General features: G+C 39.9%; 1 long non-coding RNA gene across 1 annotated transcript in view; it reads left to right on the top strand.

Moving 5' to 3' along the window:
- The window catches only part of LOC109489151, a 53,605-nt gene that overhangs the window by 7,695 nt on the left and 19,973 nt on the right, over positions 1–25,937 (top strand). Inside the window, exon 2 of the long non-coding RNA XR_002142098.1 lies at positions 13,716–13,786. This is a non-coding gene — a long non-coding RNA (uncharacterized LOC109489151). The remainder of the gene's footprint in view (positions 1–13,715; positions 13,787–25,937) is intronic.

Raw genomic sequence — 25,937 nt, 5'->3', positions numbered from 1 at the left:
ATGTGGAAAAACTGTGCCTTGTAAAGTTACATGCCCAAGGTCATGTGGCGCAACTAAGATCCAGTCTTCTCTACCCAGAGAAACCATCTGTGGTCATGAGTCAGGTATCCAGCAAGCCCCAACAGCCAGAATAGCAAACCCAAACAGTCAGATCCAACATGAAAGATCACCANTAAATTTTCATTATGGGATTATTATTATTATTATTATTATTATTTTTGGTAAAAGAAATTTTCCTCTCACTTTTCCCTAGCTGTACAGGAAAATAGATAAGATATGGTCATCTGGAGNAAAATTTTCATTATGGAGTTATTATTATTATTATTATTATTGGTAAAAGAAATTTTCCTCTCACTTTTCCCTAGCTGTACAGGAAAATAGATAAGATATGGTCATCTGGAGCTTCCATTGCCATCAATGGAAAATTCTAGAAGCTATTATTTAATGAACTAGTTCCAAGTGAATGGGTTATGGAATGTAAAGAGTTTAAATCTGAATTAGGAACATGATTGAGGAAAACATGACCCTACCATGTTGAGCATGTTAGTGTTAGGTTGAGGTCAGCATGTCATTTGTGACCCTACTGAAGAAAGGATATGAGGAAAAAGGAACTAGCATTCATTTTTATCTTTTTTTTTTTTTAAGATTTTATTTATTTATTTATTTGACAGAGATAGAGACAGCCAGCGAGAGAGGGAACANGAAACTAGTTCCAAGTGAATGGGTTATGGAATGTAAAGAGTTTAAATCTGAATTAGGAACATGATTGAGGAAAACATGACCCTACCATGTTGAGCATGTTAGTGTTAGGNAGATCCAACATGAAAGATCACCAGGCCTAAATGGGTCAAAATTCTCCAGAAATGTTCTGACAGGCTTTGCCGAACTCTGGATTTTGCCTTGCTTTCCTGTTTCCCAGCAGCAGCACTGTGCTGTTCTGGTGNGGCATGTCATTTGTGACCCTACTGAAGAAAGGATATGAGGAAAAAGGAACTAGCATTCATTTTTATCTACTATGTGCCAGGCACTGCACATGGTATTTGAATACACTATTTTTTAGAGGTTATGTTTATTTTTTTATTTTTTTTTAAAGATTTTATTTATTTGTCAGGGAGAGAGCGCACAAGCTGGGGGAGTGGAAGGCAGAGGGAGAAGCAGGCTCCCTGCTGAGCAAGAAGCCTGATGTGGGACTCAATCCCAGGATCATGGGATCATGACCTGAGCTGAAGGCAGGTGCTTAACCGACTGAGCCACCCAGGCACCCCTTGAGGTTATGTTTAATGCTAACCTCTATGTTGCCTCACTTATCCTATCAAGCATAATAATAGTATTGGCATCATAGAATGGTAGGTAACATGGCCAAACTGTGGTCAGGTGTTCATCTTTGGTTTAATCAACTGTGGATAGGAATAGGTAGATATGGCAGAAACCCATTGGTAGAGACGCCACCGTGTGCATAGGGAGTGAAATGAAGCCATTTCTAGAGGAAAGAGAATTGTGGTGAACTCACAACTCAGAAAGTTGCCTTCTAGAGTGAATCTAGACATGGCTTTCTAGTCCTTAGTTACCTCCTCTGTAAAATTGGGGTAATAATAGGACCTTCTTCTTAGGATCACTGTGAGGATGAAGTGAGAAATATAAAATATTTTAGATAATGATTATGTATAACCAACTCTTTCCAGTCACACTTTAACCAGCTAACTCTTGCACTTCCTTCAGGTTCCATCTGAGCCACCACTTCTTTTAAAAATCTCTCTTAACTCCCAAACTCTAGATTACTTTCCCCGATAGGTGTGTTCCCATTTGAGCCTTGTCATTACGCAACATGGTGTTTATCACACCCTACCGTAATTTTTTGTTCAATTATCCACCTCTAGGATAAGTATCTGAGCACCTGGGCAAGGAATAAGTCTTGCACACTATTTTTTCCCCAGCTCCCAGAATAGTACTTAGTTGACACTATGAACTTAAAAAATATTTGTTTAATAAGTTGAACTCTAAGCATCATTATCTCACCAACTTGTTATTGTTATTTTATAAATGAGGAAACTGAATCTTGAAAAAGTTAAGTAACTTACTCTAGTTTACCCCTGGGTAAGTGAGAGGGAGCAGGATTTGTACCCAGGGCTCATGAGTCCAAAGACCATGCTCTCCCCACTCTGTCATGATGCCTCATTAGGCCAACATCTGCTGAACATTTCTTTCTACGTGCTGGGCTAACACTGTGTATTTCCATTTTATCTCGTTTAGACTCTACAATAATCTTTAGATGCAGATGTATCAGTTTTCCATGTGGAAAAACTGTGCCTTGTAAAGTTACATGCCCAAGGTCATGTGGCGCAACTAAGATCCAGTCTTCTCTACCCAGAGAAACCATCTGTGGTCATGAGTCAGGTATCCAGCAAGCCCCAACAGCCAGAATAGCAAACCCAAACAGTCAGATCCAACATGAAAGATCACCAGGCCTAAATGGGTCAAAATTCTCCAGAAATGTTCTGACAGGCTTTGCCGAACTCTGGATTTTGCCTTGCTTTCCTGTTTCCCAGCAGCAGCACTGTGCTGTTCTGGTGATCTATTTTTAGACCACCTGAACTATGCTTCAGTATAGTTCACATGTGTCTGCTGCAAAGTATTGTGGGAGAAATTCCTGTTTCAATGACCAGGGGAAATTCAGGGGGCAAAAGAAAATAAAATAGCTGGAAAAAATATATACTGCTCAGGTTCTTTGAAATCTGTTTATAGACGAATTTTTCTCTTTCTTCTTTTTAACATTTCTATCTAGTAACCCAATATTTATTAAAACACTTGGCAAAGGGAATACCTTTTTTAAAGAATATTCTTTAGGTGATATGCTATTTTGTAAGCATTGCANGTCATTTTTATCTATTATGTGCCAGGCACTGCACATGGTATTTGAATACATTATTTTTAGAGGTTATGTTTATTTATTTTTTTTTTTAAGATTTTATTTATTTGTCAGGGAGAGAGCGCACAAGCTGGGGGAGTGGAAGGCAGAGGGAGAAGCAGGCTCCCTGCTGAGCAAGAAGCCTGATGTGGGACTCAATCCCAGGATCATGGGATCATGACCTGAGCTGAAGGCAGGTGCTTAACCGACTGAGCCACCCAGGCACCCCTTGAGGTTATGTTTAAANAGGAAGCATTTCCTCTGCAGTTGGTTCCTAGTACGCCAGCTGTCTTCTCTTCAGCTACTAAGGTGCAAATGGACATTGTAAAACACTTATCCCCAAACAACAATAACCATACTAATGTATATCAAAAACATCACTGGTTAAGAATGAAATAGTGAGGCTCCTGCTAGCTCAGTCAGTCAAGCATCCAACTCTTGCTTTTGGCTCAGGTCATGATCTTGAGGTTGTGGGATCCAGCCCTGCATCTGGCTCGGTGCTCAGGGCCTAGACTGCTTCAGGCTCTGTCTCCCTCTCCCCCTTCCCTTCCTCCTGCTCACGTTCTCTCTCTCTCTGTCAAATTAATAAACAAAATCTTAAAAAAAAAAAAAGAATGAAATAGTGACTCCAGCTCATCAATGTTGATCTAGTATGAAAGGCAAACCTAGAACTAAATCATCATTNTGCTAACCTCTATGTTTCCTCACGTATCCTATCAAGCATAATAATAGTATTGGCATCATAGAATGGTAGGTAACGTGGCCAAACTGTGGTCAGGTGTTCATCTTTGGTTTAATCAACTGTGGATAGGAATAGGTAGATATGGCGGAAACCCATTGGTAGAGACGCCACAGTGTGCATAGGGAGTGAAATGAAGCCATTTCTAGAGGAAAGAGAATTGTGGTGAACTCACAACTCAGAAAGTTGCCTTCTAGAGTGAATCTAGACATGGCNTTGCCTTCTAGAGTGAATCTGGACATGGCTCTCTAGTCCTTAGTTACCTCCTCTGTAAAATTGGGGTAATAATAGGACCTTCTTCTTAGGATCACTGTGAGGATGAAGTGAGAAATATAAAATATTTTAGATAATGATTATGTATAACCAACTCTTTCCAGTCACACTTTAACCAGCTAACTCTTGCACTTCCTTCAGGTTCCATCTGAGCCACCACTTCTTTTAAAAATCTCTCTTAACTCCCAAACTCTAGATTACTTTCCCCGATAGGTGTGTTCCCATTTGAGCCTTGTCATTACGCAACATGGTGTTTATCACACCCTACCGTAATTTTTTGTTCAATTATCCACCTCTAGGATAAGTATCTGAGCACCTGGGCAAGGAATAAGTCTTGCACACTATTTTTTCCCCAGCTCCCAGAATAGTACTTAGTTGACACTATGAACTTAAAAAATATTTGTTTTATAAGTTGAACTCTAAGCATCATTATCTCACCAACTTGTTATTGTTATTTTATAAATGAGGAAACTGAATCTTGAAAAAGTTAAGTAACTTACTCTAGTTTACCCCTGGGTAAGTGAGAGGGAGCAGGATTTGTACCCAGGGCTCATGAGTCCAAAGACCATGCTCTCCCCACTCTGTCATGATGCCTCATTAGGCCAACATCTGCTGAACATTTCTTTCTACGTGCTGGGCTAACACTGTGTATTTCCATTTTATCTCGTTTAGACTCTACAATAATCTTTAGATGCAGATGTATCAGTTTTCCATGTGGAAAAACTGTGCCTTGTAAAGTTACATGCCCAAGGTCATGTGGCGCAACTAAGATCCAGTCTTCTCTACCCAGAGAAACCATCTGTGGTCATGAGTCAGGTATCCAGCAAGCCCCAACAGCCAGAATAGCAAACCCAAACAGTCAGATCCAACATGAAAGATCACCAGGCCTAAATGGGTCAAAATTCTCCAGAAATGTTCTGACAGGCTTTGCCGAACTCTGGATTTTGCCTTGCTTTCCTGTTTCCCAGCAGCAGCACTGTGCTGTTCTGGTGATCTATTTTTAGACCACCTGAACTATGCTTCAGTATAGTTCACATGTGTCTGCTGCAAAGTATTGTGGGAGAAATTCCTGTTTCAATGACCAGGGGAAATTCAGGGGGCAAAAGAAAATAAAATAGCTGGAAAAAATATATACTGCTCAGGTTCTTTGAAATCTGTTTATAGACGAATTTTTCTCTTTCTTCTTTTTAACATTTCTATCTAGTAACCCAATATTTATTAAAACACTTGGCAAAGGGAATACCTTTTTTAAAGAATATTCTTTAGGTGATATGCTATTTTGTAAGCATTGCACAAGCTTCCTTCCAACCCTCTTCTTTTCATGGTTAAAGGAAAGGAAGATTCAGCTCCATAGTTTGAAAAACAATAAAGAGCTCGGAAGCATTTCCTCTGCAGTTGGTTCCTAGTACGCCAGCTGTCTTCTCTTCAGCTACTAAGGTGCAAATGGACATTGTAAAACACTTATCCCCAAACAACAATAACCATACTAATGTATATCAAAAACATCACTGGTTAAGAATGAAATAGTGAGGCTCCTGCTAGCTCAGTCAGTCAAGCATCCAACTCTTGCTTTTGGCTCAGGTCATGATCTTGAGGTTGTGGGATCCAGCCCTGCATCTGGCTCGGTGCTCAGGGCCTAGACTGCTTCAGGCTCTGTCTCCCTCTCCCCCTTCCCTTCCTCCTGCTCACGTTCTCTCTCTCTCTGTCAAATTAATAAACAAAATCTTAAAAAAAAAAAAAGAATGAAATAGTGACTCCAGCTCATCAATGTTGATCTAGTATGAAAGGCAAACCTAGAACTAAATCATCATTTCTCTGCATCATAAAGAATAAAATAAACAAAGAACAACCAAATTCTGCCTTCAAATTGTCCCTCAAGAAGAAAAGACAACCAAGATATTCACCAAACTCTTAGAATGCCATCACTCACCGACAGTAGCGCAGAGGAAAGGATTCTAAAATACATACAAGGAGACCTGATGTCTTGGTCAGTTCAGACTGCTATGACAAATACCACAGACTGGGGGGCTTAAACAGCAGACACAGATTTCTCACAGTTCTGGAAGCTGGAAATGTGAGATCAGGGTGCCAGCATGGGCAGGTTCTGGCAAGAGTTCTCTCCCTGGTTTGCAGACAGCCATCTTTCTCACAAGGCATAGAGAGTAATCGTGTCCCTCCTAGCTCTTCTTATAAGGACACTAATCTCATTCATGAGGGCTCCACCATCATGACCTATAAACTCCCAAAGGCCCCCACTTCCAAATACTACCCTACTGGGATATTGTGTGAACTGTGGAGGGACACAAGAATTCAGTTTATACCAGCCGGGTTCTAGAACCATCTTGGATGCCAGCTTGCTCTGTCACATCCCTCTCTGTGGGCCACAATCTCCTCACCTGCAGATGACCTCTTTCTTCTCTCAGGGAATGTTGAAGCTTAAATGCCAAGGGAAGATGGCCAGCAGTAGGAACAGAAGTGTGGATCCTGAGGAAGAAAGGGCAAGGTCTTCCCAATGCATGCAGGGGGAGTCTCCAGGGCAAATGGGACTTAAAATGAGTGGGAAGTCACTCCCCTGGGAAGGAGGACCAACATGTGAGTAGTACACCTACAAAGAGCAAAGTACCGGTCTGGAAGGAGAGCACCAGGAAGTGGTAAAAGTCTGGAAAGGAGGTTCAAAAAGACCAATAGTGTCCGGAAGAGAGATCAGGGAAAATCAAAGAACCCTTGGCTCCCTCCCATAATTCATCCTCTACAAGGCTGCACATACATTTTTTTACCACCCAATAAGACTATATCACTTCCCTGCGCAGAATCTTTCAATGACCACCTATTGGCCTCAATATTAAAACAAACAAAACAAAACAAAACAAAACCTACTACATTTCTTACACACAATTTTTTAAATTATTATGTTATGTTAGTCACCATACAGTACTTCATTAGTTTTTATGCAGTGTTCCATGATTCATTATTTGCATATAATACACAGTGCTCATTGCAATACTTGCCCTCCTTGATACCCATAACTGGGCTAACCCATCCTCTCACCCCCATCCCCTTTGAAACCCTCGGTTTGTTTCCCAGAGTCCATAGTCTCTCATGGTTCATTTCCCCCTCTGATTTCCCCCTCTTCATTTTCTCCCTTTCTTCTCCTGATGCCCTCCACACTATTCCTTATGTTCCATATATGAGTGAAACCATATGATAATTGTCTTTCTCTGCTTGATTTATTTCACTTAGCATAATCCCCTCCAGTTCCATCCATATCAAAGCAAATGGTGGGTATTCATCCTTTCTGATGGCTGAGTAATATTCCATTGTATATATGAACCACATCCTCTTTATCCTTTCGTCTGTTGAAGGGCATCTCAGCTCCTTCCACAGTTTGGCTATTGTGCCATTGTTTTTATGAACATTGGGAAACATGTGCCCCTTCTTTTCACTACATCTGTATCTTTGGGGTAAATACCCAATAGTGCAATTGCTGGGTTATNATCAAAGCAAATGGTGGGTATTCATCCTTTCTGATGGCTGAGTAATATTCCATTGTATATATGAACCACATCCTCTTTATCCATTCGTCTGTTGAAGGGCATCTCAGCTCCTTCCACAGTTTGGCTATTGTGCCATTGTTTTTATGAACATTGGGAAACATGTGCCCCTTCTTTTCACTACATCTGTATCTTTGGGGTAAATACCCAATAGTGCAATTGCTGGGTTATAGGGTAGCTCTATTTTTAACTTTTTGAGGAACCTCCACGCTGTTTCCCAAAGTGGCTGTACCAGCTTGCATTCCCACCAACAGTGTAAGAGGGATCCCCTTTCTCCACATCCTCTCCTATATTTGTTATTTCCTGTCTTGTTAATTTTTGCCATTCTAACTGGTATAAGGTGGTATCTCAATGTGGTTTTGATTTGAATTTCCCTAATGGCTAATGATGTTGAACNGCTAATGATGTTGAACGTTTTTCATGCGTCTGTTGGGTATTTGTATGTCTTCTTTGGAGAAGTTTCTGTTCATGTCTTCTGCCAATTTTTTGACTTGATTACACATAATTTTTTACGCTCTATTTCAAAATTCAATAATCTCTGAAATCCAANTTTCGTCTGTTGAAGGGCATCTCAGCTCCTTCCACAGTTTGGCTATTGTGGCCAATGTTTTTATGAACATTGGGGAACATGTGCCCCTTCTTTTCACTACATCTGTATCTTTGGGGTAAATACCCAATAGTGCAATTGCTGGGTTATAGGGTAGCTCTATTTTTAACTTTTTGAGGAACCTCCACGCTGTTTCCCAAAGTGGCTGTACCAGCTTGCATTCCCACCAACAGTGTAAGAGGGATCCCCTTTCTCCACATCCTCTCCTATATTTGTTATTTCCTGTCTTGTTAATTTTTGCCATTCTAACTGGTATAAGGTGGTATCTCAATGTGGTTTTGATTTGAATTTCCCTAATGGCTAATGATGTTGAACATTTTTCATGTGTCTGTTGGGTATTTGTATGTCTTCTTTGGAGAAGTTTCTGTTCATGTCTTCCGAATTTTTTGACTTGATTACACATAATTTTTTACGCTCTATTTCAAAATTCAATAATCTCTGAAATCCAAAGTTTTTTCCTACGTATTTGGCAGTGAAAGTTGATCTAAACTAACATAAGGCTCTTTATAGTCTTTCTTTCTTGGGTGTGACTCTTCAGTGTCAGAAATACTAATGGGATTGTCACAGGGTGCTGCCTCCGGCCTTGCTGGGAGATATATGATACACACAGTACAATTACTGTATTATATCCTTAAATCTGAAAAATTCTAACTCTAAAACACATCTGGCCCCAAGATTTCTGGATCACAGGTGTGAATTTGTGTTTTCTTATCAAGATAAACATAGTCCCCAGTGGCTAAGCCCTTGCCATCCTCACCCTCTACAACCTCACACCCCTCTATCTCCACCACGCTGTATTCCAGACATTTTGAGTCCCCCTCATTACCCTGTGCTACAGTTTTGCACCCCACTATGGCTTTACATGAACTTTCCCCATGGCACAGAGGATCTCTAACTCACCTCTTCGTCTAAAAAATACTCTCCACTTTGCAAAGCCCATTCCAAAGTCTCCTTCTTCTCTAAAGCCATCCCCAGCCTGCGCTAGTCCCTGTCTTCTCCTGTGTTCTGGACAGACTTAGCAACTAGCTCTTCTGTGTACTTAACCATATGCATGTTGTAGCATGGACCACATTGATCGTGACCATCAGTTTATAGGTCCAATGTTCCTCCTCTGGTCTGTAGTCTGCTGAAGGGTAGGACTGCCCTTCTAATCTCTGACTGAGCACCTGGCAGAACTCCTGGCACTAGGAAATGCCTGGTGATTTGAGGTAAGCACTCAGTAAAGAGCAATCCACCAGTCTACCACGCCATGGAAAGATGCATTGAGGTCATTCTGATGCAGGACAAATAAGGAGACTGAGAGGCAAAGACACAGATCTCTAACTTCCTTCCCAGAGCACAGGACTCCTCATTCTCCCGGCATGTACTCTGGTCTTGCCCCATCTGCCTCTCCGCCCACACCATCTGCAGCAATTCCAGGACATACTCTCCCCAGAGCTGCAGAGGGGGCACTTTCCCTCTCCATGCCCTCCCCAAGTAAGGACAAAGGCCAAGTTGTCCTTCTGCCAAGGAAGCTGGGTATGCAAATGAGACCGTTCCTCAGGAGCCAGGATAGAAAATATTCAACTACATTTGTGGCCACAGTTCTGAGATTCAAATATCGATATGGTAAGCAATAATCACCAGAATAACAATGATACTGGCCTAGAGCATCAATGCTTGCAACGAACTTTCACTTGTATTTTCTCATTTGAATAAATGCTCATAATAACCCTGTATAATAGATACTGTAATTGTGCCCAATTAATAGACGAGGAAATGAAGGCTCATGAAGAATAAGCATTAACAGTAAATACACAAAAGTTAATTGAAAAGAAGCTGGGGTTAAAAAGCTGGGGTAGATTTATGGGGGAAACCATTCAAATTTGAAGGAAAGAGTATTGGCCAAAACCATAGGCAAAAAACAACAACAAAAAAAGTACTTAAATGTCAGAAAATACTGCCATACTGATGGCAGGAAAGGGGAGTAAATGGTTCTATGCATAGAAGGATCTAGACCTTTGATTCTAAGAAAGAGAAAATGGGGGCACCTGGCAGGCTTGGTTGCTATAGTATCCAGCTTTTGATCTCAGGGTCGTGGGTTCAAGCCCCACATTGGGTGTGGACCCTTCTTAAAAATAAGAAGAAGCAAAAGAAAGAGAAAATGGTATAACTGCATTAGAACTGCCATTAGGAAAAAGGAAAGAAAAGCTGGTTGAGGGCTCCCGGCACCACAGAGCTAACGCTGATGAGACTTATGATTTCCTTTAGATTAAAGCAATATATCACTACTACAAAAAATACAGAAAAACCAGAAAAAAATCAGAAAAAAAAAGACATTCTTTAAAACCAGTCTGAATTCTCATCATACAAAATCAGCCCTCTCAGTTGTTTACAATACAAATTTTTATTTTAAGGGATTTTTTTAAAAACGTGGATGTTATCTGTTAACTTTCCTCTCATCAATGAACAAGAGTGACTATTTTACTATACCCTCGTCAACATTAGATATTTATATTTCTTTTTAAATACCAGATAATTTGATGGGGAAACTTTAAAAGGGGAAATAAGCCCTCACTATTGTTTTCATTTGCATTTATTCGATTAGTCATGGAAGTTAAAAAAAAAATCTTTGCTGTCATTTACCAATATACTTCAGATTTGCATTTTGCCTATTTATATCCTTTCTCCATGTATTTACTGGGGTCCTGGTATTTGTGTTATTGAATCTATATGAGTTTTATATTTATTAAAAGAAGTTATCCTTTGTCAAACTTCCTACAACATCATCTCTAGTTTTGTTGATTGCTTTTTAATCTTGGTGATTTTTTTTGATGTATAAAAGTTTTAGATTTTTATGTAGTCAGATCTATCAATCACATCCTTAGTGATTTATTCCATCAATTCTAAGCTTAGGAAACTCTCCCCCTCAGGAGGTTTGATAAATATTCACATCTATTTTCTTCCAGATTTTCTAACAGTTAAGGTTTTTAAATATTTAACTCTTTAATAATCCATCTGGAATTTATTTTGATGTTCCTAGTGAGGTAAGAAATGTTCGAAATTCTTCTAAAAATTAATAAAACACTTAATGTCTCACATGTTCAGCTGATATTAGCATAAATCTTGAAGGCCAAGTAGTACCAGCTTCAAAGGCTGCAAATTTCTTAATAGAGTTTAGGATTTCCCCCCTTAATAGCACAGCGTACAGAATACACACACTTGCCAGTCATTGCTCCAAGTGAGTTTATCAGCAAGCTGCACACCCAACATATGGTCTCTTTTTCATTATTAAGAAAAGTAAGTAATAAATAGGAACTGGGGCTCCCACCAATCATTAGCAAATCCTCCAAAGAAAATTAAGCACATATTGGAGTCTTGTCCCCAGTGGACTTGTGCAATCTCTCTGACTGAATCATTTCACCAAAGAAACTTTCCTTCCTTCCAATCACAGCCTCTCGTTAAAAGTTCACGATGACTCATTCCAAAGAGCACATGCAGAAGAAACCAGAATACACGCGTTTGATTTCTCTCCACGCTGGGGAAACATTCCTGCCTCTCCCTGCCTTCCAGCCCAAAGGCAGCCACGTCTGGAGCTGCACTGAAAAAGATTTGTGGCTTATTGTCCTGATGGATGCCAGAGTAATGGAATGGCTCTGTACTTTGTCCTGGAAAGGCAGGCCAACAAGGCATTGTGCTATTGACAGCTCGTATTATAATGGAGAAATATTAGGGGGATATTTCAATAGCCACCCCGAGGAGAAGCAGTGGCTATAAGCATGCCATAGACTGCTTCCAAGGAGAGTAAAAGGGACATAAAAAAAGGGGGGTGGGGCACGGGTGGAAATGTTCAGGGAGAAAAAAGTCCACTCAGAGAATACATGTTAATGGAAAGCCCATTTGCTAGCCTGATTCTCTAGAAAAGAGCAGTAATGATTCCTGGTATGTGAACTCCACAATTACAGCATTATTAATTTATGCAGCTCTGTAGACCCCACATGAGACCTCATGGTAATTAAGTTACAGATAAAGTCAGGTTAGTTTCCCTCTGAATATAAACAGTTGTGTTCTATTTTACACACACACACACACACACACACACGCAAGGAAAAACAAGTGGATTTTTAACCAAAGAATAGTATCTGGTAAACATATATTTGATGGTGAACCTGTCAGTAATACAATGTCTTTAAAAAAAAAAAAAAGACACCTAGCAACAGATTTAGCAGAGCAGTAGAATGATGGAGACTTAGCCAGTAAACGACTCCATGACAGAAGTGAGTAGGTAGGTTAGAGGCAAGTGGCTTGATGAGTCCCCCCTATGAGACCTGCATTAATAATGTGTAAAGCCTTGAGCAGACACTAGAGACAAGGATAAAATACATGATTATGGTCACCTGGAATGATAAGAAAAGGATTAAACCAAGACATAACCCTTAAAAAGTGGCACACACTGAACCTAGCAACTTTACTTCTAGGAATTCATTCTAAGTACATAATCATTGTGATGGCTAAATTTTTGGGTGTCAACTTGACTGGACCACAGGGTGCCCAGATATTTGGTGAAACATTATTTCTGGGTGTGTCTGTGAGGGTGCTTCTGGATGAGATTAACATTTGAATTCGTAGACTAAGTAAAGTAGACTGCTCTCCCCAGTGTGGGTGGGCCTTATCCAATCAGTTGAAGGCCTGGATAGAATTAAAGGCTAAGTAAGAAAGAATTCTTTCTCTCTGTCTTACTGTCTTTGAGCTGGGACATCAGTCTCCACCTGCCTTCAGACTAGAACACCTTTGGCTCTCCTGGTTCTCAGGCCTTTAGACTCAGACTGGAACTATATCATTTTCTCTCCTAGGTCTCAGCTTGCTACTGCAGATTATGGACTTCCCAGCCTCCATAATCACATGAGAAAATTTCTTACCAACAATACATGTATATCTCCTGTTGGTTCTGTTTCTCTAGAGAACCAAGACTAATACAATTATGGATGTGTGCAGAGATTTTGCTACAAAGATGTTCATCACAGTATTGTTTATAATAGCAAAAATTTGCAATTGACCCACCTTTTCACTAGACATTTTACTGTGAACAAGTCTCCATTCTATAGCTATATTTGTAGACTCTTATCTTATATGACTACCAGTCTTCCATTGACTAATAATATATCATAATTAGTTCAATCAATATATGAAAGGATTTAAAAATGTTGTTACATAAGCCCTTCATTATGTTCACTAAGTTGAAAAGAATGTACCAAACAGACATCATAAATATTGTCTGTTTCACTTTCATTTTCTGCTTACTGAATCTCTCAGGAGTACCCTCTCCAGCAGTTCCAACAAAACTCATAACCTTGTTTTATTACCAATAAAATGTCTACTCACAAGGTTTTTTTATTGTATCTAGACTGTCACTTAAATGACCTAATTTTATGCCAGATTCTCTAATTCATGTAGCTCACATATCAGATACATGTGCAAGGTACATTTCTCAAAGTTGTAAAAAATATATATGAAAGTAAAGTCATGTAGACTATATTGGTACACCTCAAGAACATGTTAAGACACTGTCAGTTAGTTACCTACTGCCTCATAACAAATTACCCTAAAATTTAGTGACTTGATGCAACAAACATTTATTATCTCATAATTTCTGTGTGTCAGGAATCAACCATGGTTCAGCAAGGTCCTCTGGCTCTGATCTTTTACAAGGCTGCAATCAAGGTGTGGACCAGGTCAGTACTTATCTCAAAACTCAAGTGAGAGATCAATCCATTTTTAAGCTCATTCTGTGCTTGTTGACAAGAGTCAGTTCCTTGTTAGTTGTTGTGCTGAGACCTCCTTTAGTCCTTGTTTGACTTCTAGAGTGCAGCTCATGGCAAGGCAGCTGGTTTTACCAGAATGAGAAAGTGGGCATGAGAGCAAGTACACATAAGACAGAAGTCACAGTTCTTCATAGGTAGTGTTGCCATATTAGCAAATAAAAATATGTGACACCCAAAGCATTTATGGCTGTAAATGTGTACATTAGACTAGAGGAATGATCTCAGAACTAGAAGAAGAGCAAACTAAATCCAAAGCTAGTAGAAGGAAAAAAAATAATAAGGATTAGAGCAGAAATCAATGGAGTAGAGAATAGAAAAACAAACGAGAAGCCAACAGAACCAATAGTTGGTTCTTTAAAAAGATTAACAAAACTGACAAAACTTTAGCTACATTAACTAAGAAAAATAAAGGGGACACTCAAATCAGAAATGAAAGAGGGGAGCTTTCAACCAATTTTATGGAAATAAAAAATTAGAAGAGGATACCACGAATAATTGTGTACCAAAATTTTGATAACCCCGATGAAATGGACAAAATCATAGAAACACACAACCTACCAGACTGAATCATGAATAGAAAATCTGAACTAGTAAGGAAATTGAATTAGTAACCAAATACCTTCCAACAAAGAAAAGCCCAGGACCAGATGGTTTCACTGGTGAATTCTAGCCAAATATTTAAGAAAAATTAACACCAATCCTCCTCAATCTCTCCCAAAAAAATTGAAGAAGAGGGAATGCTGCCAAACTCACTCTGTAAGGCCAATGTTACCCCAATACCAAAGCCAAAGATAATACAAGAAGAAAAAAAAAACTATAGACCCATATCCCTGATGAATATTAATGTAAAAGTGCTCAACAAAATACTAGCAAATATAATTCTACAGGCATGCAAAGGATTATACACCATGGCCAAATGGGATTTATTCCTGGAATGCAAGAATGGTTCAATGTATGAAAATCAATAAATGTAATACACCACATTAACAGTAAAAGGGAAAGGAAAAAAAAACACATCACCATCTCAATTGATGCAGAAAAAGCATTTTACAAAATTCAACACCCTTTCATGATAAAAAAGAAAAAGTACTCGATAAACTAGGCACAGAAAGAAACTACCTCAACATTATAAAAGCCACATATGAAAACCCACAGCTAACATCATACTCAGTGGTAAAAATTTATCCTCTAAAATCAGGAACAAGATAGGGAAGACCATTTTGCCACATCTATTTGACATATTACTGGAAGTGCTAGCCAGCACTGTTAAGTAAGAAAAATGAATAAAAGACATGCAGATTGGAAAGGAAGAAGTAAAATAGCCTCTGTTTGCAGACAACATGGTCTTATACGTGGAAAATCCTAAAGATCCCACAAAAAATTGCTGGATACAAAGTCAACACACAAAAACCAGTTGTGTTTCTATCCATTAACAATGGACAATCTGGAAAGGAAATTAAGAAAACAAACCCATTTACAATAGCATCAAAAAGAATAAAATTCCTAGGAATAGAATTAACCAATAGATCATCCAGTTAAAATTAAATTTCAGATAAACACTGAATAATTTTTAGCTTAAGTGTGCCCCAAATATTGCATGGGAAATACTTAGACTAAAAAATTATTCAACATTTATCTGAAATTTCAAATTTCTTCTATAAGAAGCAAATTGTATAAAACCCTATTTTCATGTATAATTAAGAATAAATTATTAGTAACTATGAGTTATTTTGGGGTTACAAAAACTTGTTTTTTATAAACTAGAAATGACAACAGTTTTAACGTACTGAAAACTTGAATTTATTACTCTACCGTGCCATCTGGGTAAAAAAATTACAAGCTCTTTCAGAGAACTTTCTTTCTCTGAAAGAACTTATGTAAATAATTGAAATTCCTGTAATTTGAAAGGACCAACTGTCTTCATCCATGGCATATCAGCATTGTCTTAAATTGGCTATGGCTTTCAGTTCTTACTATCACTGACAGTTAAAATGATGTATTACGGTAAGTTTAGAAATTCTAATATAGTTTGTTAAGGACTCTGGTAAACCCCAGATTGTAGAGTAATACACATATCTCAAATATATTCGAGGACAGATGGAGATAGGGGAATTGAATGAAGGTGATCAAAAGGTACAAACTTCCAGTTACAAGACAAGTAAGTACCGGGAATTAAATGCACAACATGATCACTATAGTTAACACAGCCGTATGGCGTATTTGAAGGTTGCTAAGAGAGCAAATCCTAAAAGTTCTCATCACAAGAAAAAAGACGTTTTCCTTTTTTAAAAAATCTATATGAGGTGACGGATGTTAACTAAGCTTATCGTGGTAATCATTTCATGATATATGGAAGTCAAGTCATTATGCTGTACACCTTAAACTTATAAAATGCCATATGTCAATTACATCTCAATAAAACTGAAAGGGGAAAAAATAACACTCTAGGATTCTAGCTTCCAGGAACTGAATGTTGGCACATAGTAAATGCTCAAATATTTGCTGATGTGTTGAATAAAGGTATTAAGTACTTTATGCATATTTTCACATTCAGTCAAATACCATTTTTAAGTAAGCCATGCTGGGCTTTAGAAGGGTCAGGTTCTGTGCCCACAGTGACACGCTAGGACTGCAGCCCCCAAGTCTCCAACGCCAGACCGAGCTAGCTCTTCACCACATGCTACCTGTATCATGAGAGCAAATGCTAAGGCCAATGGCTATGTAATCCAACACTCATTCTTCTGCTAGTATTTATTCCTAGAGTGTAATCTTTGTTGTCATAGATTTATTTTTTTTTTATTAACAAGTAGGATTAAATGGGGTGTGAGTGCTTCTTAGTCTCCCTAATAAGACTGCTGCATAAGAACCATATATTTAGTGGCCCAAGTGCCTTTGTGTATCTTGGAATCATTTTGCCATTCCATAAGCAGGTTCGTATTAAATATTTGTTATATGTTGGCATTGTGCTAGTAGCTGAGGAAGAGGACCAGAAATGTGACCTTCATCTGGGGTGACCATATATCTGGGTTTCTGGGGACAGTCTGTATTACACTTATTACCCCAGTGTAGTTGTTTACAGCACCATTCATTTTATTATCTCAATAGAGTTCTGGTTTGGATGATAAATTATATGGTCACCTCACCTGTGGTGGAACTTCAAGAAGCTTTCAAACTCACTGGTAAGAGAAGAAATGTAAACTTGAAAAAAAAAATTCACTAATCCCTTTCTCTCTACAGTAGGTAGCTTCTAGAATGGCTCCCAATGACCTCTGTCTCTTGGTACTAAGGTCCTTGGTAATCTCCTCCCTTAGAGTATCGCTGGACCTAGTGACTTTCTTCTCCAAAAAACGGAATTCAGCAGAAGTTATAAAAATTGAAGAAAATGTGGTTTTTAGGGGTCACTTTATAGCCAATTAGGCCTATCATTTCACCTCACCATAGAGACATCAATGCAAACAATAGAATCAAGAATATAAACGATTCCCAGGCTTATGTGGAAGCATGGCAAATGTGCAGTTTGTGACATCAGCAAAATTGTATTAATTTTCTATTGCTGCTGCAACAGATTACCACAAATTTAGTGGTTTGAAAGAACACAAATTTATCACCTTATAGTTCTGGAGGTCAGAAGTCTGGCATGGTTAGCTTATAGACTCTACTACAATCAAGGTACTAGCAGGACCTCACTTCCATCCTCATGATTCTAGGGGATGACCCATTTCCATGATTTCCAGCTTCAAAAGACCACCTGCATTCCTTTGGCCCATGGCCCCTTTCTCCACCTTCAAAGACAGCAATGGCCAATTGCGTCCTTCCCACAATGCATCACTCTGACCTCTTTTGTCTCCCTCTTCCACTTTTAAGGATCTGATTACATTGGATCCACCCAGATAACCCAGGATAGTCTTTCTATCTTAAGGTCAGCTGATTAGCAAAATCAGTTCCAACCAACACTTTAATTCCCCTTTGTCTTATAACCTAGCATATCTTCAGATTCTGGGGATTATAACTGTAACATTTGGGAGGGGGGCATTATTCTACCTACCACAAGTGTGTTTTCCAGCGTACGTTTGGGGGGAAATCAGTTCAGTGAGATGGTACATGACGAAAGTGTTCAGGGGGAAATAAGTTTGGGAAATGCTACATATCATAGCTCAGTCTAGAAACAACACAAGGAAGTTTTACAATGAAGAAACCTGGCCAACTAACTGGAATATGCAACCCATTTTTTTCCTCAGAGTAACTGATAACACCCAAGTGTGCTCCACAGGATGTTATGTCTGTGGACCAGTATGGGACTTCTGAATTCTGGCTTCTGCTTGCCACTCTCTCACTATGTGATCCTGATCCAGCCCCACCACTCCCTTGACTAAAGGAGGGGAGGGCATGGCTCAGATGTTATCTGCTCTGCTATTCTATGTTTCCTGAAATGACCCAAAAGTTTCTTTCCAAACCTGAGATTCTATGAACCACTTCCAAACCTGAGTATCCATTGAGCATCACTCTGCTGGTAGGAACTGGGTTCAGTTCTGGGAACAAAATAATTGAAAAATGAGGCCCTCATCTCAAGGAGGGACACGGGCATAAAAACAAAAATCTATATAGATCTTCTTTGATTTACAATGGGGTTATATCCTGATCAACTTAATGTAAGTTGAAAAAATCTTAAGTCAAAAATGCATTTACTACACCTAACCTACTGAGCATCAGAGCTTAGCCTACCTTAAACGTGCTCAGAACACTTACCTTAGCCTAGTTGGGCAAAATCATCTAACACAAAGCCTCTTTGAGAACAAAGTATCGAATATCTCATGTAATTTATTGAAAACTGTACAGAAAGTGAAAAACAGAATGGTTGTATGGATACAGAAGGGTCGTCAGTGTACGAGCTGTTGACCCTCATGATGTGCAGCTGACCGGGAGCCTGAGCTTGCTACCACGGCCCAGCATCACAAGACAGTATGTCTTGCACGTCACCAGCCCAGGAAAAGATAAAATTCAAAATCTGAAGTATGGTTTCTACTGGGTATTGCTTTCACACCATCATAAAGTCAAAAAATTAGAAGTCAGGGGGTGCCTGGGTGGCTCATTCATTGGGCATGGGCCTTTGACTTGGGTCATGATCTGGATCCTAGGATCAAGCCCCACATCTTCTCCATCTCCATCTCCCTCTGCCTGCTGCTCCCCCTGCTTGTGCTCTCTGTCCTTCTCTGTCAAATAAATAAATCTTAAAAAAATTCTAAGTCAGATCATGGTAAGTCGGGGAGCATCTGCAACATGCCTGACAGGTGCCCCAACAGAGGTAAAAAGAGAGCAAAGAAGAATCATGGAAAATGGGTGGTAAATTCCACTGGAGATGGTGGGAGGTGATGGAATTTGCATTTAAAGGACAGGGAGAGTTCACCTGGTGTGGGAAGAAGGCATGAGAGATTCTAAATGAGAGAGTTATTATCTTATTCTCTTAATTCAGAAAGTATATTTGCAATGTGTTTTCAGTTGATTCATTTGGATCATTCAAGCCAAATGACTGAACTCAGATCCATAAGAGATGATGCTTTTCCATAATTAACATTTACTGGTCAATTTCTGCCTGACCATATCAGAGAGGGCACTACTTTCTGACATCATCAAGGCCCTTTGGGAAACATATGTAGAAAGAATTGTCCCATTCCAGGAACAGCCTAGCCTTTCTTTGGCACTAAGGAAATAACAGATGTGATTTATTCAGGCTAAAAAATTTGCTCTAAATTATAGACCTTCCTTTGCATGTCTTAAGGGCTTTTTCATGTTTATTTTCAACAAGGGTGTATTATGTTTTCTCTGAGCCTTTTTGTCAATAGCGTGACAAAGAGAGCATGAGTGTTTCTAAATTACCTTTGCCTCTTGCATGACTAGAAGAAAAAGTCATGCAGGTTGGATATCTGTGCATTAACAAGAATACGGGAGCACATTTATCGCTTTAATTTGGACGCATTCTTTTTTACCAGTTCCATTTACAGTTGTGGGATTTTAATGGAAGGCCACCCATGTTTGGTTGTTATTGCCATTGTTTCTAAGTGCAGTGGAAAGGAATCAAAAGGGCAATAAGAAAATGTGTTCTTGTATAGAAAACTCAGCAAAATAAATAAACCAATGAACATAACAATGGGAACACTTACCCAAAGAGACCTCAAAAGAAGACCTCATACATCTCCATGGAGATGGGGATAAAAATAAAACATGAGGGAGCTAACGATTCTCAAACTGCTGCTTTGCGCCAAGTGTTGTGTTAGACACTTTCTTTATATCATCCCCAAGGCAATTCTTTGCAGTAGGGCTGACTCCAGTAAATCTATATCCCTAGCAAGATTATCACACAAGTCTGTAAATGCAAATAGGCTCAAACCAACATTAGGGCATGTAACAAACCTTGCAGGCCCTCAGCCTCCTTTCTACAGGATCTCTAGGATGCTGGAGTGCTTCGCCTAAGCTTGCAGTCACCCTTCTCAAGCTCTGGACACTCACTCTTTGAGTCCTGTTGCCCATGAAAACCCTTGAAGTTGGCATCTCACCTCAGCTCCCCTCTACTGGCTCTTTCTGGGACAAAACTAGTAAAAAGGTTTGTTTTCTGCTTTCCTCACTATACCATGGCCATTCTAAGCTCCCTGCAGAGCACGGGGGAAGGTCCAGGGAGGCCCACGCCCTGTGTGTCTCACTTTGACTATTGGGCACTTAGGTGAACCTTCAGAGCCACGATGCAAACATCCCCTTCAGCTCCTGACCACTGCCACCTCCACATTAGACACAGCCTTGAGGCTAAATTTAAAGACCCAACATCTGACACAGACTCCCTGTAAACTTCACTTCTCCCTCTCCACCTCAGGCATCCGTAAAACCCTTTGCTCTCGTTCCCCTTGGGCCAAAATCCCTCCTGCCAAGTGATTGCTAGCATGACAGGCCCATGAATTCCTCAGATACACAAAGATATCTCTGAGTTCCAACTTCTGCTCCCATGGGATTCCAGCTACAGACAAATGAAGCAATGGAGCTTTAAAAAGGCTAATAAATTGACCCAGTGATAAAGGTTGGAACTGGAACCCCAGATTTGCCTAACTCCAAGCCACATCATCTCGAAGAAGCCACTAAATACTGCTTATGTGACCCCCTCTGCAAAGACTCTTCAGTTTCATCAAAGTTTTATTTTACTTCTGGCTGTCGGGGTACATCTCAAGGTTTAATCTAGACTTTCCATTTAAGATTCGGAGGTCTGAAGCCCAGATAATTCAGGAATAGGTGTTCTCACTGATTTCTTGCCTGCACATCATCAATTAAGGGGAGGCATCCGCTGAATTGATGTCCTCCATATGCTCCGTTTTAGAGAGGTTTTCATCTTCCCCCCCTAGTTGTTTCATGGAAGCTCTGAAAGGTTGGAATTCACATCATCATGGACCACAGACTCAAGCCTTGGTTGTTTATAAATTTTCCCATCTTTTGGAGCTTTGGGGCAGAGGGTAGCAAGATGCTTGTAACTCACAAGAAGACAAAAAGACAGCCTCCGGCTAACAGCCAAGATGGCAGAAACAAGTTGATTTAGTTTGTGTCTCCTAAGAATGTTGCTAACACATCTGCAATTGATATGTCAGAAGTTAACTGTTCAATTTGGAGAAGAAAGGTGTTCTGGGGAAGACAATTCTTTATCTTCTACGTGAGCCATGATGACAATGTATACTTTCGAGATATTCTAGAGGCATTGCATTGCCTGTTTCCTAGTGAGTTTCTTTGGTTTTCAAGAGAAAAACGAAATTTTTCCAATTTTATGAACTAGGATTGCCTTTGTTTCCTTGGAAGTCACAGCTTTATTGAAAAGGGACTCCTAAACCCAGTAATCCTGAGAAACAGTCTTCTCAAATCCAAATTAAGGCCAATTAAGTTAAAACCTGGCATAAGACTTAATGCAAGAAGCTAAAGAGCCCAACCTGGGGGATCTAGACCATGCTCTTGTCAAGATGAGCTCTCAGAAAACACTTCTTCATAGAAGGATGTCGACTAATGGTTAAAAAGGAAATACAGAACTGGAAAATCATCATTTGTCATCTGCTAATGAAATAGTTGGTAAGGGCAAGGATTATCAATGATACTAAGACACATAGATGAAAGATTGATGGGGAATTAGCTATGGACCTGATGACAAAGTTTCACTCACAGCCTATCCACTGGTCACAAAGGGAAAGTAACTTTACAGGGGTGGGACCAAGCTGCCACGACTCCACTTGTCTCCTGAGGTGATTAAGTATGGAAGACACGGCATCATCTATGATGTGTTCTTGCCAATATGTTTACCTTGAGTCTACTTAATATTTAGATCTAAGTCTCAGTTTATGCAGGAGGTAGAGTGGAACAAGAAAGCTAGAACCATGAGGAAGCAATCAGACAATTCAGAAAAAGAAACTTTCAAAAGGACAATTAGCCCCAGTTTCTTGAAACTCTTCCACAAGTCAGTGTCAGGGGGAAAAAATAGAGGGAGACAGCACTAGATTAAAAAAGATTTAAGAAACATAAAAAACAAATATGATGTAGGGACGTCGATGGGATCCTCTTTTAAACAAAGGGAAATTAGGGAAATCTGAGCATGAACTGGCTATTTGATGATTTGAAAAAATTACTATTAATTGTAATAGGTGCGAAAATTCTATGTCTTTTATGCAGGAAAATGACCTTTACTTTTTAGAGATGTACGCTGAAGTATTTGTGGTTGAAATGATATTATATATGTAATTTGCTTTAAATTTCAGCACAACCATATACATACAACCAGTGTTGTGGGTATATGTGGAAAATGTAAGCAATTGTTAGATCTACATAATGGGTATATGAGCACTCATTCTACTCCTCTCTACTGTTTGACATTTGTCAAAAGTTGTTTGTTTGTTTGTTTGTTTGTTTTTAAATAAGCTTTATGCCCAATGTGGGGTTTGAACTCAGGATCCTGCAATCAAGAGTTGCTTGCTCTACCCGCTGAGCCAGCCTGTTTTTAGAAGTAGGAGCACTCAGAAGGGCTTTGGGCTCTGGAAGAGGGGGCACTAGAGTTCCGATGAGACTCTCCACCTGTGGTTGCTTTGAAAGTTCCATCCACACATGCTCGAAGGTAGAAGGGGGGACGGTAGAGTATCCTCCAAACTGAGAAGGCACTTTGAGACCGGAAAACAAAGCAGGTGACTCCACATTGTTTATAGAGTTTTATTTAAGGTAACTTACAGAAGGAGGGGTGGGGCGGGTTGACCATCCAACTGTTCTCCACCAAGTCAGGAACTTAGTCCACAGATTTTATACAGCAGGGGGACATGCAGAAGTCATTATGGTGAGGTGAGGTCAGAGGGTTTAACATTTAACAGACCTCATGATACCATCTGTGCAACGGGGGGGGGGGGGGGGGGGGGGGAAGAAATGATGTTATCTCTACTGGTTATCTAAACAACTTCAGGAAAGATCAGAACAAACATTCCTGCATTCCCGTCAGGGCACACACTGCTTCCAGGGGGCCTGGACCAAGGGAGGTCATTGCTGTGGCAGGAAGATGGAAGGCCAAAGATGGAGTCAGTGTTGCCAGCTTTGCTACATCAGGGAATCCTGGAATCTTGCTGCTCTGAGAGCCTCCAATACCAAGCAAGCCCATCTCCCACTCATTTTACAGAGAAGAAAATGAACTCCGGAGAGACAAAGTGACTTTCCCAAATCACACAGCTAACAGATGGGTGATCTAGGAACAAATATCAGATTTCCTGACACCTCCTCCAGCCCCGTTTCCACTGTACCCTGCACTCGACAGCCCTGCAGCCTCTGAGCTTTGGGCCAAGGCAGGGAGCCGGGCCAGACTTCTAGAAGCGCTGCTCTCAGTCTCACCTAGACTCAAGGGCTCAAGGCAGGGCTGGGGTGCAAGCCCTTGCTGAGATAGCATGTGACAGCGTGAAAGGAAGCACACAGCGTGTGGGAGCGCACACCCACCGGATGAGGAAGGACAGCTCTGAAGGCTCCCCTGGGATTTCTTCTTCCTAATAAGCGAGAGAGACGTGGCAGGCTCGGAGGTCAGATGGAGGGAAATTCAGCCCCCTCCCAGGACTCTCACTTAACTTCTCCATCGCCAGCTTCTTCATCTGTAAAACAGAAACAGTAATACAAAGAGTGACCTGGGAAAAGAAAGTGCCTGCCACAGGGGATGGCACATAGTAGATGGTAAATAAATGCCGCGTCTGTCTCCTTGCCTTCCCCTAACCAAATGAAGATGAGCAGTATATACTGAAAAAAAGATGGCAGAGTGTGGTGTCCTGCTGCGGAAATTTTCTCACGTTTTCTTTGCCTAGAGAAACATTTGGATATCAAAATATGGGCCTCATATTAGCTCAGGAAACCAAAAAAAAAAAAAAAAAGATCTTCATTCTGTGGCTGCAATAAAGGTTTCCTTCTCCAGCGATAATCAACTCTGCATAATTAAAATCGCTCAGACTGCTGAACTAATTTTCAGACGGAGGTTTCTTCCTGTAGCAACACTTACAAGCAAAGTTTCTACTGTGAATGAATTTAATCGTGAGTCTAATTACAATTTTAATGAATATCTCCAGCCCTGCATGTAAACTTGCTCTCCAAGGCTTTGCTATCTGTGAGGGTATTTTAAGGTCTTTTCATTTTTAATATAAAGGAATGTGTTGGCAAAACGAACGAGTAGTAAAGAAATATTCTTTCTGGTTTAGTTTGGTTTTGTTTTGATGATCAAGTGAGAAAATGTAAAATGTCTGCTGTTTTAAAGAGCCTTTTCAGCTTGGGTATTTCACCTTTAGTCTTTGTGCGAAGTGTTCTCTTTTCTTAGGGATGGAGAGAGCACTTTGCAACACTTGACTTCCGTTTGCGATTTGGCATGTATTATCTCGTTTCATGAACGTCCAGAAAATTAGAGTTCCAGCTTACCTTGGAGCTTCATCTATTCTGGAAATTCAAGGACATTTTATAAAGAAGTAGAATAGAGGAGGGAATGTAAAAAAAAAAAATTCCTTTCTTAAAAATGTATTGAAAAAGATATAAAACAGCAAAACTAAGTCACTCAAGTCATCAAAGATACCTTTCTAAGAAAAAAATGAATAAACAAACAAAACTCCACTTGATTAAAGTCAGCATTTTTTAAAATAGGGAAAAACTGGAAACCACGTAATATCCAACAACAATCAGTGAAATAAATCATCATGTGTTCAAAGACGATTTAGGAACACGATATTTTTCTTTTATTTTTATTACACAAACAAGACATATTCATTTAAGAAAAAATCATCAACTATAGGGAATTTAAAAGATGTTTTTAAATGGCACCGGTGATATCACGACCTAGAATTAAGTATTGGTAAGACAGATATTTATGTGATTAACGATTTATATATACACATAACGTAATACACACACACATATACACACATGCATAGGTACATACATACTACACAAAAATGGTTTCATACTGCGTTTACTGCTCTGTAACTTGCTTTTATCATTTACTAGCATACCGTAAACAACTTTCCATGTCAATAATTACATTTAGGCAACATCAAAACAGACTGCAAGGGGCGCCTGGGTAGCGCAGTCTAGGCGTCTGCTTTCGGCTCAGGGCGTGAACCCGGATTTCTGGGATCGAGTCTCACATCAGGCTCCTCCGCTGGGAGCCTGCTTCTTCTTCTCCCACTCCTCCTGCTTGTGTTCCCTCTCTCGCTGGCTGTCTATCTCTGTCAAATAAATAAAAAATCTTAAAAAAAAAAAAAACCGACTTCAAGAGCAGAGCCGCAAGCCCAACCCAAGCCCTCCAGACCACCGGATTGTATTCCCGTTCCTATCCCTTCTCAAGGCCAAGTGGTTTGGAGCCTGTCGTTTACTCTGTTGCCCTGCCTGCCTAGAAGCCCCTTCCCTTACCCTTTTGTCTTCATCCCTTGGGCTGATAGAATGCCCCTCCTTTTGTGTGGCCATTGAACTGGGGCCTTACCTCTGGTAGAATCTTGTCTGGTCAGCTCAGGATTCTTGAATTCATGAGACATCTAGCCCAGGACCCTGG

This window comes from Ailuropoda melanoleuca, chromosome 11 (assembly GCF_002007445.2).
Source record: "Ailuropoda melanoleuca isolate Jingjing chromosome 11, ASM200744v2, whole genome shotgun sequence".
Lineage (NCBI taxonomy): Eukaryota > Metazoa > Chordata > Mammalia > Carnivora > Ursidae > Ailuropoda > Ailuropoda melanoleuca.
Note: the sequence above shows the minus strand (reverse complement) of the source record. Positions and strands in the feature narration are given on the sequence as shown.